The sequence below is a fragment of the Pelodiscus sinensis genome, chromosome 18 (genome assembly GCF_052426305.1).
Source record: "Pelodiscus sinensis isolate ZL-2025 chromosome 18, ASM5242630v1, whole genome shotgun sequence".
Lineage (NCBI taxonomy): Eukaryota > Metazoa > Chordata > Testudines > Trionychidae > Pelodiscus > Pelodiscus sinensis.
Window position 1 is genome coordinate 25,756,237 of NC_143069.1, and position 13,888 is coordinate 25,770,124.

Below are 13,888 nucleotides of genomic sequence, written 5' to 3' on the forward strand. Positions count from 1 at the left end.
AGAGCTTTTCCATTGCATTAGGAGTGCACAAATCATAAAATCATGGATTAAGGATGGAAGGGAGCTCAGGAGGTCATATAGTCCAACCCCCTGCTCAAAGCAGGGCCAGCCCCAACTAAATTATTCCAGCCATGGCTTTGCCAAGCCTGGCATTAAAAACCTCGAATGATGGAGATTCTTAAGGGAAGAGAATAACAGAAACACCTAACTGGTGGGTCAGAACCCAGGCTTAGGAAAACCCCAGCACAAGGGGACACAAAGAAGATGGAGAGAGGCTGTTCTCAGTAGTGACAGATGACAGAACAAGAAGCAGTGGTCTCAAGTTGTGTGTGGGGGGGTGGATCTTAGGAAAAACGATTTCACGAGGAGGGTGGTGAAGCACTGGAATGGGTTACTGAGGGAGGTGGTGAGATCTCCATCCCTAGAGGTTTTTCAGTCCCAGCTTGACAAAGCCCTGGCTGAGATGATTTAGTTGGAATTGGTTCTGCTTTTAGCAGGGGGTTGGACTCGATGACTTCCTGAATTCTCTTCAAGCCCTATCGTTCTATGATTCTATAAAAGAGTTCCCTGAACTCTTTTCAAAGAAATTTTCAAAAAAGAACATTTCTTCTTTTTATCTCTGAGGAGAGCCACTCAGACTCTGCCCAGTGGAAATAAATATGCAGAACCTAGAGGGAGCCATTCTGTTTGTTCTGATGCCCCAAGCAGCTTGATCATTCTGTGCATAGTGAATGTGAGTCTATCTATAGGCTAAATTCTGTTCTTTCTTACACCAAACTAAATATTGATCAGCTCTACTGATTTCAGTTTAAATAAGAGCAAATGTGGCCTGATGAGAAAGAGTTGCCTCCTACTTTCTTTGAGATGGGTAGCATGAAAAAGAGGCAGTTGGTGAGTACTGCCATAAGCTCCCACTTCGTAGCTAAAGGGCCAGGCAGAGCTAAGATCCTCAACAACTTACTGTAAAGTTAATGTATATCATGGATCCCATCATGGAACTCTGTGTCTGGAGTCCATGACTCTGCCCATAGCTGGAAATACCCATTGAAAAGATTTTGAACTAGTACACATAGAACAGAGAATGAAGTGTGCAGCAAACTTTTCCAGGTTCTAGACATCTTGATGTAGGCTGCATAACTTCAGTGTTTTGCTAATAGTTTATGTATGCTTCAGCAGCCACAGGATTGGGCACCATTGTGTTCTTTGGAGAGTCTATTTATAAAAAAGATGTGCTTCCTTATACAAGAGCATTTCACTGAAAGATTGTGTTGTCAGAATTTTCACTGACTTGCCCGAGGTCTAAGTAATGTAGGTCGCACTGTCAGATATAAATATCCAGAATCAGATTCTGGTCTCTGTTACACTTGTGTAAATCCAAAATAATGCCACTGAAGTCAGGGGCATTACCCTGGTTTTACACGAATATCACTGATCAGATTCTAGCTCTAATCCTTCAGTCCAGCTGCATCCTTGAGCATCCAAAGCTCCCACTGAAGTCAAGGGGAACAATCAGCATGCCAGAATGGCAGAACGGAGTCCTAAGTGTTAAGAACTCTCCTTACCAGATTTCTGGTGGACACATCGAACTCTCCGAATACATAGGCGACCATATCCCCTGCTGCACAATTCTCCACACTTCCTGAACTGAGCAGCTTCAGGACAAAATGGAGAGCTGCCATCCTCACCTGCAAGGGTAGAGATTATGCACGAGTTATTATTATCTCTTCTGCATGCAATATGAGACAGGATATGAGAGTCCTTTTGCTTTTTCTTTTATCTCTTTGGAATAGTGGCTGAAGTACAAATGATTAACACATCTGTTATGTAAATTCCTTGCAACACTGGCTACAGAAGTACCATGCAAATGCCAGTTTTCACTTTCAGGTGACACTGTAATTAGGAAAAAGGCAGCATTTTCTCCTATAAATGTAAACAAACTTGTTTGTCTTAGTGTCTGGCTGAACAAGAAGTAGGTCTGAATGGACTTGTAGACTCTAAAGTTTTACATTGTTTCGTTACAGTTAACAAAAAATATCTACATTTGTAAGTTGCATTTTCACGCTAAAGAGATTGCTCTACATCACTTCTATGAGCTGAATTGAAAAATATTATTTCTTTTGTCATTTTTACAATGCAAATGTTTGTTATAAAAATAATATAAAGTGCATAGTACACACTTGTCATTGTGTTGTAATTGAAATCAATATATTTGAAAATGTAAAAAACCACAAAAATATGTAATAAATTTCAATTTTTAATCGCATTAATTTTTAGTTAACTGTGATTAATTGAAACCCTATTAATAATCTCAGCCTAAAAATGTGTCTCATTGCCAGACTCTCCACTGAGTGAAATACTTCCCAGATATTAACAGCAATACCACTATTCCACACACAATCTTACCTTAGCACTCTGATCACTGAGAGCAGATTTCACTGCCTTCACAATCAGAAACTTTCTAACTCTTGTCTCAGGCACTGAAAGATAAGGAGAAGTGTGCAATATAGTATATCTTTGTTCCAAACACTCATGCTCCACATTAGAATGTGTCCTGTGCCCTATTTAAGAGTACTACCAAGCTTCAATCATATACAGAGAATCAGCGGGGAAAATATAGGACCAGACTCTGATCTCAGTTACACCAGTCTAAGTCTGAAGTATTTCCACTTCTGTAAATAGCACCATCATACTATCCTGATGGAAATATTGTAAGAGAGTTAGACAAATGGAGGTCAGTGAAGTTAGTCTGTGTTTACCACCAGTATAGCAGAATTCGGAATCTATTCTAGAGTGTCTAATACTTATTCAGTCAGGAGTACTATTTTGTTTTTATCTCATTATTATTAACATGCATCCGCCACAAGATTACATTTGTATTTGTACCTTGAAAATATTTTAGGCTACATTCAGCACTTAATTAACCCTGTTGATTTCTGTGTGACCACATGGGAGTAACTTAGAGCAGCACTGGGTCCCTTTAGTGAATTTCCAACCCTCTGGTGAGCATGCATCTAAAAGGGTGTCGCAAGGAGAAGGGAGAAAAATTGTTATCTTTGGCCTCTGATGATAGGACAAGAAACAATGGGCTTAAATTGCAGCAAGGGAGGTTTAGGTTGGACATTAGGAAAAACGTCCCAACTGTTAGGTTGGTTAAACACTGTGAAAAATTGCCCAGGGAAGTTGTGGAATCTCCACCACTGGAGATATTTAAGAGCAGATTGGATAGACACCTATCAGGGGTGATCTAGACAGTGCTTGGTCCTGCCATGAGGGCAGGGGACTGGACTTGATGACCTCTCAAGGTCCCTTCCAGTTCTAATAATCTATGACTATATGACTCGATGTGTTGCAGCAGGGGCAGATGACCGTTTTGCGGGGCCCCGGGCAGCATAATTCCGCGGGGCCCCCCCTTTGCCACGGCGCATGCACAGTGACGCCATGCTCATGCGCGGTGGCACCACGGCGCGTGCGCGGGGCTTTTTGAAGCGCGGGACCCGGGGCGGCCACCCCGCTCGCCCTGCCCTATATCCGCCCCTGTGTTACAGATCCTCTGTGCCCCATTTGCAGAGATGATGAGTATGTTATAGCCCTACCATGCCTGCAAAGCCTTGGTTCTTTAGATCAACCTATAGCAGCTCATGCTTTTAGCTCTGGATGTCCCCAACTCAACCCCCAGCACGATGGCGATGATCGCAGCAGTCACAGTTACTCCTGTGTTACTTACAGTCAGCACCAATAATAGCTGTGAGCAGATTCAGGGTTGCCACACGAACAGTCTCATTCTCAATCTTCAGCTGCGAGTGCAGAAATGCTATGAGGTCATCAGGAGAAGAACGGGCTGCAAAGGAAGAAATCACATCCTCACTAACAACTGAAAGCTCATTCTTACCACACCTACAAAAGAAGGAAGTTACAAGGAAACTACTGTGTAATTTGGAGTCTCTTCCCCTACCTAGCAGTAGGATACAATAGCACAGCTCCATTTGATTTTCCATGATGAGCTGCTGAGTTGGGGAACAGATCTGTGGGAAGAAGAGAAGTGATCAAAGGAAAACTAATCAGAACAAGCAACTGAAAAGAAGATGCTCAATTAATTTCTAAGCACTCACTTCCTACCTTTCCAAATAGAGCTCTGAAGCCAAAATAAATGGTACTGACTGCACAACAAGAATCAGAAACAATGACCGAGACACTGGATAACAGAAGTTCCTGCTTTCAAAGTGTTTTTAGCAGCAGAGCTAATTGAATCAAGACTTGACCCTTGGTAACTGGTTCAAATGGTTAATTATTCCACCATAAAAATGTAGGCCTTATTTGCAGTCTGAATTTGTCCAGCTTCATTTTCTAGTTATTGGCTCACGTTATGCCTTTCTCTGCTAGATTACTACATATGTTTCCCCACATAGATATTATAGACTGCAATTAAGTCACCCTGTCACAGGATAGGTCCTCCCCATTTGGATGGGATCAGTTTTTACTATCTAACTCTAACTCCCTCTAATAACTGGCTTATGCTAAAATTGCTTTACAAACTGAGCTGGATTTTAGCTAATAAAATGAGACCACTATCTGCTTATTCTTAAGCCAGCAGAAACCAATAAGGCATGAGAAGGTCTCCGGGCTCTTCACTAGCATTCAAAAGATGTTTATTCTTAATATGCTTCAGATCTGCTGTGCTTAAGCTCAAGTGATACAAGAACAAGTTCCCCTCACCCGGTCGTGCAGAGCACTGCAGATGGCTTGAAATTTCCCTTCAGGTAGAAGGATCTTATATTCACCAGCGACTTCCAAGAGCTGCCTCAGACTCTACAACAGAGGGTGAAAGTTAGAAGGTGGGCATACAAAGGAGCAATATGCAATGACTGAAGCAGGTTCATGGAATTCATAGATTCCAAGGCCAAAAGGGATGATTGTCATCAACTAGTCAGGCCTTCTGTATGACACAGGCCTTAGAAATTGCCAAAATAATTCCTAAAGCAGAACTTTCAGAAAAAAATCCAATCTTGATTTTAAAATGATCACCTTGACTCTTGGTAAATGGTTTGAATGGCTAATATCCCACCACTGAAAAGGTAGACCTTATTTCCCATCTGAATGTCTCCTGTTTCAGTTTGTAGCCACTGGATCATGTCATGCCTTTCTCTGCTAGGTCATTACATATATTTCCCCATGCAGATATTATAGACTGTAAGTAAGTCACCTGTCACAGGGTAGGTCCACCCTGTTTGGATGGTATCAGGTTGTGGAGGAGTTAAAGAACTAAGGCAGCCCAAGTGACCTAGTCTCCCCAACCACCATAGCAGGCCTGGTTCTTAGAGCAGCATTGCCTAATAGTCAGGGTCAGTGCAGCAGCCCTTTAATGAGGCTCTTCAGCTCAACGACCCAAGCCCTTCTAGGTACGACCGTGCAACCTAGTGCTCAACCACCCTTTGGGGCAAACCAGTGTTGCCTAGTGGCCAGCCCTTCTCCACCAGGCTCTACCTACTCCACAGGGTCCCAGCCCAGGGCCTTGTCTTGCAGCTCAATGGGGTTTCTTCCAAAACATGCAGAGTCAAAGACTAATACCTCAACTCAATAATGCTTAGTTCACATAGATTACTTCCCACCATTCTTCTGCAGCAGGTCATCTCAGTAACTCCGTGGTCTCTCCTCCATCTGTGGCATTGGATGGTTGTGGGGTGGGGGGGGTCAACTGGAACCACAGGCTGGCTGGTTTCTGCATCCTAGGGCACTGGCAGTCCCTCCACAAAAGCCTGCAAAGCACCTCTGCTCCCTTCAGCTGTCAGCCTAGACAGAACTGAGCTGCTCCCTTTTATATCCTGGTTCCAGTTGGAGCATTCCCAGCAAGTATGAAGGGGCATAGCCCACAGATCATGATTAGCCCCCGCTGAACCATGCATGGGGGGTATCCTCTGTCACAAACACTCCCCCTTAAGAGGGTGTCCATTGGTGGACCTTCCTCTTCATCGTCTCCTTCCACTTGGGAGAAGTCTGTGTTTGCATGAGCCTTCCCTGGCCCAGCGTAACGTACAGAAGTCATAGGGTTGGAGCGGGAAGTACTACCTCATGATTCAGGCACTGGTGTCCTTCATGTTATTAATCCATCTGAGGGGTGCATGGTTGGTGACCAGTTGAAAGGGCTTCCCCAGGGTATGTCTACACTACAGCGCTAATTCGAACTAACTTAGTTCGAATTAGTTAATTCGAACTAAGCTAATTCGAACTAATGCATCCAGACTAAAAAAACTAGTTCGAATTAGCGTTTTGCTAATTCGAACTAGCATGTCCACATTAAGTGGACCCTGAACCGGGCTTAAGGATAGCCGGAAGCAGTGCCGGCAGGGCATCACATGAGGACTTAGAGCGTGGAGCTGCTGCCTCAGGCTAGCCGAGGGCTGTGCTTAAAGGGACCCGACCCCCACCCCGGACAGACAGTTCTCAGGGGAGCCCCTCTTGCAAAGCAGTCCTGGCTTGGAGTGCTCTGAGTGCCCACACTGGGCACATCACAGCACTCGGCCATCAGCCTGGCTGTACTTGCCGCAGGCTGCCATCTGGGGAGAAGGAGCAATTGGGGGGCTGCAGGAGAGCTTCCACCCCCAGAAGCACGCAGAGCCAGCCCAGTCCTCCCCATCGGGGGCTCGTACCCCATTCCTCCGTCACCTCCTTCCACTTACCCTTCCCTAGCCCCCCTTCCTGATGTACAAAATAAAGAAAACGTGTGGTCAAAAATAGAATCTCTCTTTATTGAACAAAACTCGGGGAGACTGGGAAAAGGAGGTGGGAGAGGGGAAGAGAGAGGGTGGGAGAGGGGAGGGCAACTACAATGATCAGATGTTTGGAACAGGTCCCATATAAAGAGAGGCTAAAGAGACTGGGACTTCTCAGCTTAGAAAAGAGGACACTAAGGGGGGATAGGATAGAAGTCCATAAAAGCATGAGTGGGGTGGAGAGGATGCATTAAGAAAAGTTCTCCATTAGTCCCCATAATAGAAGGACTAGAGGACACCAAAGGAAAAGAATGGGTAGCAGGCTTCAAACTACTAACAGAAAGTTGCTCTTCACAAAGCAAAGATTCAACCTGTGGAACTCCTTGCTGCAGGAGGTTGTGACGGCTAGAACTTAGAACAGAGTTTAAAGAGAAGTGAGATAAAGTGATGGAGGTTGGGTCCATGGAGTGCTATTAGCCAGGGGGTAGGAGTGGTGTCCCTGCCCAAAGTTTGTGGAAGGCTGGAGAGGGATGGCACGAGACAAATGGCTTGATCACTGTCTTCGGTCCATCCCCTCCAGGGTCTCTAGGGTTGGCCACTGTCGGCAGACAGGCTACTGGGCTAGATGGACCTTTGGTATGACCCAATACGCCCATTGTAAGCTCAGGGCTCAGGGTTGGGGGTCTCAGTGGACCACCTTCATTTTCATGCACACCTGCTCCTAGGTGGCCAGGCTGGCAGCTCTCCTGCCCTAGACGGCCACTTTCCTGTGCCTAGTGCGGAGGTCGTGGACGAGGTCCATGATGTCCGCACTAAACCAGGCGGGTGCGGTCCTGGGCAGGCTCCCGAGAGCCGCCAGCCTGGTCCCGGGAAGAGGGGGATGGCTGGGTGGCAGCGGGTGGCTGGCTCGAGCCGTGCCAGGTGCAGGGTCTGCTAGCTGGGTGCTGGCCAGCCTGTGCCCCTTTAAGAGGTCCGGGGCCGGAAGGGGGGCAGACTAGTTTCCCTGGTGTTGGCCAGAGTGGCCACCAGGGAAAGCTGGGGAGGGCTAGCCTCCCACTAGTTTGAATTAAGGGGCTACACACCCCTTAATTCGAACTAGTAAGTTCGAACTAGGCTTAGTCCTTGTTCAATGAGGTTTACCTAGTTCGAACTAAGCACACCGCTAGTTCGAATTAAGTTCGAACTAGCGGAGCGCTAGTGTAGCGCCTATCAAAGTTAATTCGAACTAACATCCGTTAGTTCGAATTAACTTTGTAGTGTAGACATACCCCCAGGGTGTAGATCACCCACTTGATGGCCAGGGCCTCCCTTGCTATAGTAGGGCGGCAGGTCTCTCAGGAGAACAGCTTGCAGCTGAGATAAAGGATCTGGTGCTCCTTCCCACCTATTTCTTGAGATAGTACCACTCCTGGTCCTACCTCCGAGACCTCCATTTGAAGGATAGAAGGCTTTGTGAAGTTGGATGGGATAGGACCAGCTCTTGGTTCAGCTGTTTTCACAGGGCCTGGAAGGCTTCCTCACAGTCTTCTGATTACTGGACTTTCTGTGATTGGGTGTTCTTCATCAGGTCCAATAATAGGGTGCCCAGTGTGATGAAGTTGAGTACTAAGCAGCCACTGTGTCTGAAGTATTGTGGCACCTGTTTCTTTGTCAGGGAGGTGGGGCAGTCACACAAGCCTTAGACCTTATTTATCAAGGAGCTATAGTTTTCCCCTTCCTACTGTGTTCACTAAGATGGCACTTGGCTGGATTCACAGTGAGTCCTGCATCTATTGGGGCTTACAATACCTTGCTAAGATGTCAGAGGTGTTTCCCCCAGCTGGTGCTGTGGATGACAATATTCTTAATGCACACGGCTGTATATTGCATATATGTTTGCAATATTTGGTTCGTGAGCTGCTGAAAAGTGGCTGAGGCTCTGTGCAGCCCAAATGGCATCCTGCTGAATTGCTATAAGCCAAGCAGGGTGTGGAAGGCACTCTTCTCACAGGAAGCCGGTATCAGGGGTATCTACCAATATCTGTTGGTCAGTTCTAGTGTGGAAATGAACTTTGCATTTCCCACTATATTCCTCCTTGAGATTTCCCCATGTATGCATCCCAGTATCACTTCAGCTTTTTTGGCCACAGCATCGCATTTGTAGGTCATGTTCAGCTGAGTATTCACCAAGTTTCCCAAAATATTTTTCAGAGTTACTGTTTCTCAGGAAGCATCCCTCTACATGTATGTATCACCTACATTGTTTTGTTCCTAGATGCATCTATTTACATTCAGCCATATTTAAATGCACATTTATTGTTAGCACCCAGTTTACCAAATGATCTATATCACTCTGAATCAGTGAGTTGTCCTTTCCATTATTTACCACTCCCCAATGTTTATTTCATCTGCCAATTTTATCAATGATGATTTTATGTTCTCTTCCAGGCTATTGATAATGAGATGACAGTCTAACTCCTTCCTGTACCTACACACTTTTCTTCTTTGCTGCTTGAAGCTTCCAGGATAGCTCTGATGAAATCTACATATTTTACTACATTTAGGCTCTTGTGTAGTCCTCTGATACTTTTAGTCAAGTCCATGAGACATTGATTCCCTCAAAGTCATGGGCATTCCAATCCCAAAAGCAACCACATATTCTGGACCAGAAAGCCAACATAGATTGGGAGTAAACCATGGAGGAAGTGGGGAGGGGGGAAGGGCAGCAGGGTTGTGGCCCTGGATTTGCTGCTTGGCTTGTACTGAGCCAGCTCACAGAGACTGAGCATGCTCAATCATACTACTGAAGCCAACTGCCCTCACTCCATCCTCTCACTATCAGCAGACAAGAGTTACCTTGGTCATGTGATACTGAGGGTAGATGAAATAAGAGAGACAAGGTGGGTGAGATAATATCTTTAATTATATTATCTCACCCACCTTGTCTCTCTAATATCCTTGAACCAACACAGCTACAACAGCCCTGTACACAACAGTAGATGAAATAGACAGTGATTTTATATCTATCTAGTTATATAATCTAAAGCAATGCACTTCAGGCCTTCTTAGTATTAATTGTCAGCTACTGGCAGTTTACTTAATACTGCCCAGAGACAACACACTGCAGCCCCTGCTCTGAGGAGTTTATTTATAATCTAAAAGAGAGACACAGAGTTGATAGGATGTACCAGTAAATCACAAGGAGGGAGTATCTTATGGGGCGGGGGGGGGGGGGGGGGGGGAAAGGTGTTTTGTTTCTTACCTCCTTATCATCTCCAGAAACAGAAGATACTTTTCATGAGAGGCTTTTACCTACAAAACTTGTCACCTGGGTCACCATGTCTATAAAATCAAGACTTGTGTGTTTATCTATTATCTAACAAGTCACTATGTAGACCAGGAAACGCCACTGGTAGCAGCTAGTGCAGTTCACCTATGCGCACACATTGATAGTTATTTTAATAAGTATCTCACCTTGGTGACATGAAAAACATTAACATCCTCTTTATATTGCTCAAGAAGCCATGGGATCTGTTCGAACACCTTATCTTGATGCTCTTCTTTATGCAGGAGGAGGCTCATCATAGTACCAAGGGCTTTGATAATGGCCTGCTTGAGCTACATAGAGACACAGAATTTATGTTCCTACAAATTCATTCAATATCATGCAATGGGCCCATCTTTTCTACTTCTGACGAGTGCAATTTCCCTTTTCCACTGTTGAAACAGCCCTATCTCAATATTTCCTGGTAAAGAGTTAAGACTCATGCATGGCTTCGTCTACACTGGCATGATTTTCCGAAAATGCTTTTAACGGAAAAGTTTTCCGTTAAAAGCATTTTCGGAAAAGCACATCTAGATTGGCAGGATGCTTTTCCGCAAAAGCACTTTTTGCGGAAAAGCGTCCGTGGCCAATCTCGACACGCTTTTCCGCAAAAAAGCCCCAATTGCCATTTTCGCGATCGGGGCTTTTTTGCAGAAAACACTACTGTGCTGTCTACACTGGCCCTTTTGCGCAAAAGTCTTTCGGAAAAGGACTTTTGCCTGAACGGGAGCATCATAGTATTTCCGGAAAAGCAGTGACGATCTTACATGAGATCGTCAGTGCTTTTCCGGAAATTCAAGCAGCCAGTGTAGACAGCTGGCAAGTTTTTCCAGTCTAGACACAGCTATGGTGTTGGTTTCAGAATTATATTCTACTGCACCTCACAACTTTCCCAAGTGGGATATTTCCCCAGATTAGTATGCACACTAAACCAACTCATTCCTGCTGTAACTCTACTGGAACTGAATAGACATCTGCCAGGAATGAATTTAGCCCATTCTCCTATATTCATCTGCATGTCAGGTGACAAAACTGGAATCTATGTACACTATGTACAGACAGAATTTCCATGAGATTGTGACATTATAATCTTTTTTAAATGTTTTACATCATACTCCGTTCTATCCCAAAGAACCTGCCATTGAACTCCATCATCACAAAGAGTGCCATACACAGAGAATTTAACAATACAATTTCTCATAAAGGTTTAGAAAGCCTACAATTCTCACCTCCAAATCTTCACATGTGGTCCATTTGCTTGTCACATGACGATAGAGGGGAAGAATTTCATCACAGAACTGAGATTTACCCATTTTGGGAAATGGCCACTTTTCCCAGTTACTAAAATATACATTTACTGCCCTTGACCATTTTTCCAGAACTGCATGGAAGGAAAAAAGACAGGCAATATGAAAAGGATGCACTAGTAATAAGGATACGTTGTTTTATCAGTGGACACACCCAGGCTTGTAGTTTATTACAATTCCATTCCCAATTCAGGAACAGCTGATGAAATCCAATAACAGTTTTGAATGATTTCTCTTCCCTCCTTTCCGTTTCTTGTTTCTCAAAAGGCTTTCTTCTCTTTTGTCTCTCTCCATCTCTTTTTAATTCCCATCATTTGAAAACATATTTTTTTCTCCCTTGTTACCTCTTAATTAGAGCTGATTGTAAAGGTAGTTGAAATTAAATTAAAAGTGTTTACTCTTGTTTTTTTCAAAATTTCAAATTACAAAGATCATTCACATGTTTCAAAAATCAACAAATTTCAGCCACCTTTTTAGCTGCACAAAAACACTGAACACATCCTGATTAAAACTGTCATTGACATTTTTTCAGTTTAATATTCCATCAACTTGGAAAAAAATATGAAAAATGTAATACAAAACCAAAATATTTTGACCAGCTGTTTTCTGAATGATTCATGTCCTCTGCAGTTATTGCTTATTTAGCCCTAAAACTGTATGATTTCCTGTTGGGTTACAGTTTGTCTGAAAGATGTTCAGTGCCCCTAACTCCTATTAGCTATACTGAGATTTGACAGCATTTTGCCCTAAAATTAGATGCACCCGCTGCCCTTGAAAGGAAAATTAAGGCTCAATCCTATGTTCTATGAAGCTAATGGCAAAATTCCCATTGATCTCAAAGGTGTAGGATTAATCCCTTAGGCCTGATCTACACTAAAGGGGAAAGTTGACTTAAGGTACGCAACTCCAGCTATGTTAATTATGTAGCTGGAGTTGATGTATCTTAAATCGTGTTTTCAGACTGTCCACACAGTGGAAGGTTGACAGGAGTGTTATTCCTCATGAGAAGCAGGACTACCGGTGCCAACGGGAGCACCCACTCAGTTCGAATTAGTGGGTCTTCACTAGACCTGCTAATTTGGACCCTGGTGATCAACTGCAGCAGCATTGATCTTCTGCATAGTGTAGACGTGGCCTTACTTGAGCATCAACTAAAAAGCAAAGGAAGAGAGAAGTGGAGAAGACCAGAGGACAGAGAAAGAGGGTGAAAGGAGATGATAATTAAGCAACTAAAGAGGAGGAATGGGTGGAGGGGTGGAAAACGGGAAATTTTTAAATGTAATTCAGTCTGTTGCCTGCACATTCTCCCCCAGGAGTTTCCTGGCACATGGGCAGCATCAGCTTTTGTTTATTTTTAAAATAGCCACAAGTCATAAAGGGCCTGAACTTACAAATGCTCAGCACCTCCAGCAAAGTAAGGAGTACTCTCAACTCCACTGAGTGCCACAGGAGCATGAGGACTCAGCCCCTGGTACAATCCAGTTCAGAGCCTGTTTGTAAACGATCAGTCACTTAACTCTGTACCAAGGCCCCTAAATATCCATTTTGGACATCTACAATAAGTGCTGGCACTTACCACCACAAAATTGTTGCATCAGCCTGCTCTCGTCGTCTAACATCCGCATGGAGCTCATGCCGTACAGGGTTATTCCCACAAAAGGAATGCACTTGAGTGCTGAAAAGAAGGACCAGAAGAAAAGGAAGACAGACAATTGACTGTTATCTGCCTTCTTACTATCGCATTTAGAAACACCGCTGGGTCGGATGCTATGGGCTCCTAGGTCATTTTGTGCTGCGTACACAAATGATAAGGCAGAAGTAAAAAATCAGTGGGGGATTTACCCTGAGGAGGAGCATTCTCCACCAATGTGCAGCTGTGCCAGATGCCCAATCCTCTCCCAGAGTAGGAGAGAGAGCACTGGGGAGGGATGAGAAATGGAATGGAGAAGAGCTCCACTAGACCTGATTTTCCTCAATCCTGTCCTTTAAGAACTTCAAATGGGGCATAAGAGCTTGCACCTTGGTGTGGATAGCTCATGGTCTAGCAACTGGAACCAGCCACAGCAGTTCATCTCATGCCCCCCAAATAGCACTCTGTGTAGCTGTACAGAGCGTGAACCTCTGTCCTTAAATGGAAGACAATAACTTTGAAACAAAAGATGGAAGTTGACCTACGATAGGCTGATGATAGGTTGCCCAGCGTAATCAAAGTGAACACGTCAGACAGCTTCAGTGGATTCAGATGACATTGAAGCTCATACATCACCTCACCGAAATAGCAGCGTGCCAGAGCCACTAATGTGTTGCTCGCTGCCACTTTTAGTTCATTTGTTGCTTCCTTAAAAAATACAAAAAGAGAGAGACTGAAGTGATTAAAGCCAACTACACCAGCCAATGCTGCTCAAATGAATCAAGTTCTTATTTCTGTTTTCCACCCAACTTTCTGAGAACAGAATCATGAGTCATAAATAATCATTGAATCGTTTGCCTAAACACTTGTCAGCCTTTCAGTTGTTTGCAAGCTGCTTAGACTATTCGCTATTAGCTATTTGTGGTGGATGATTGGCTAT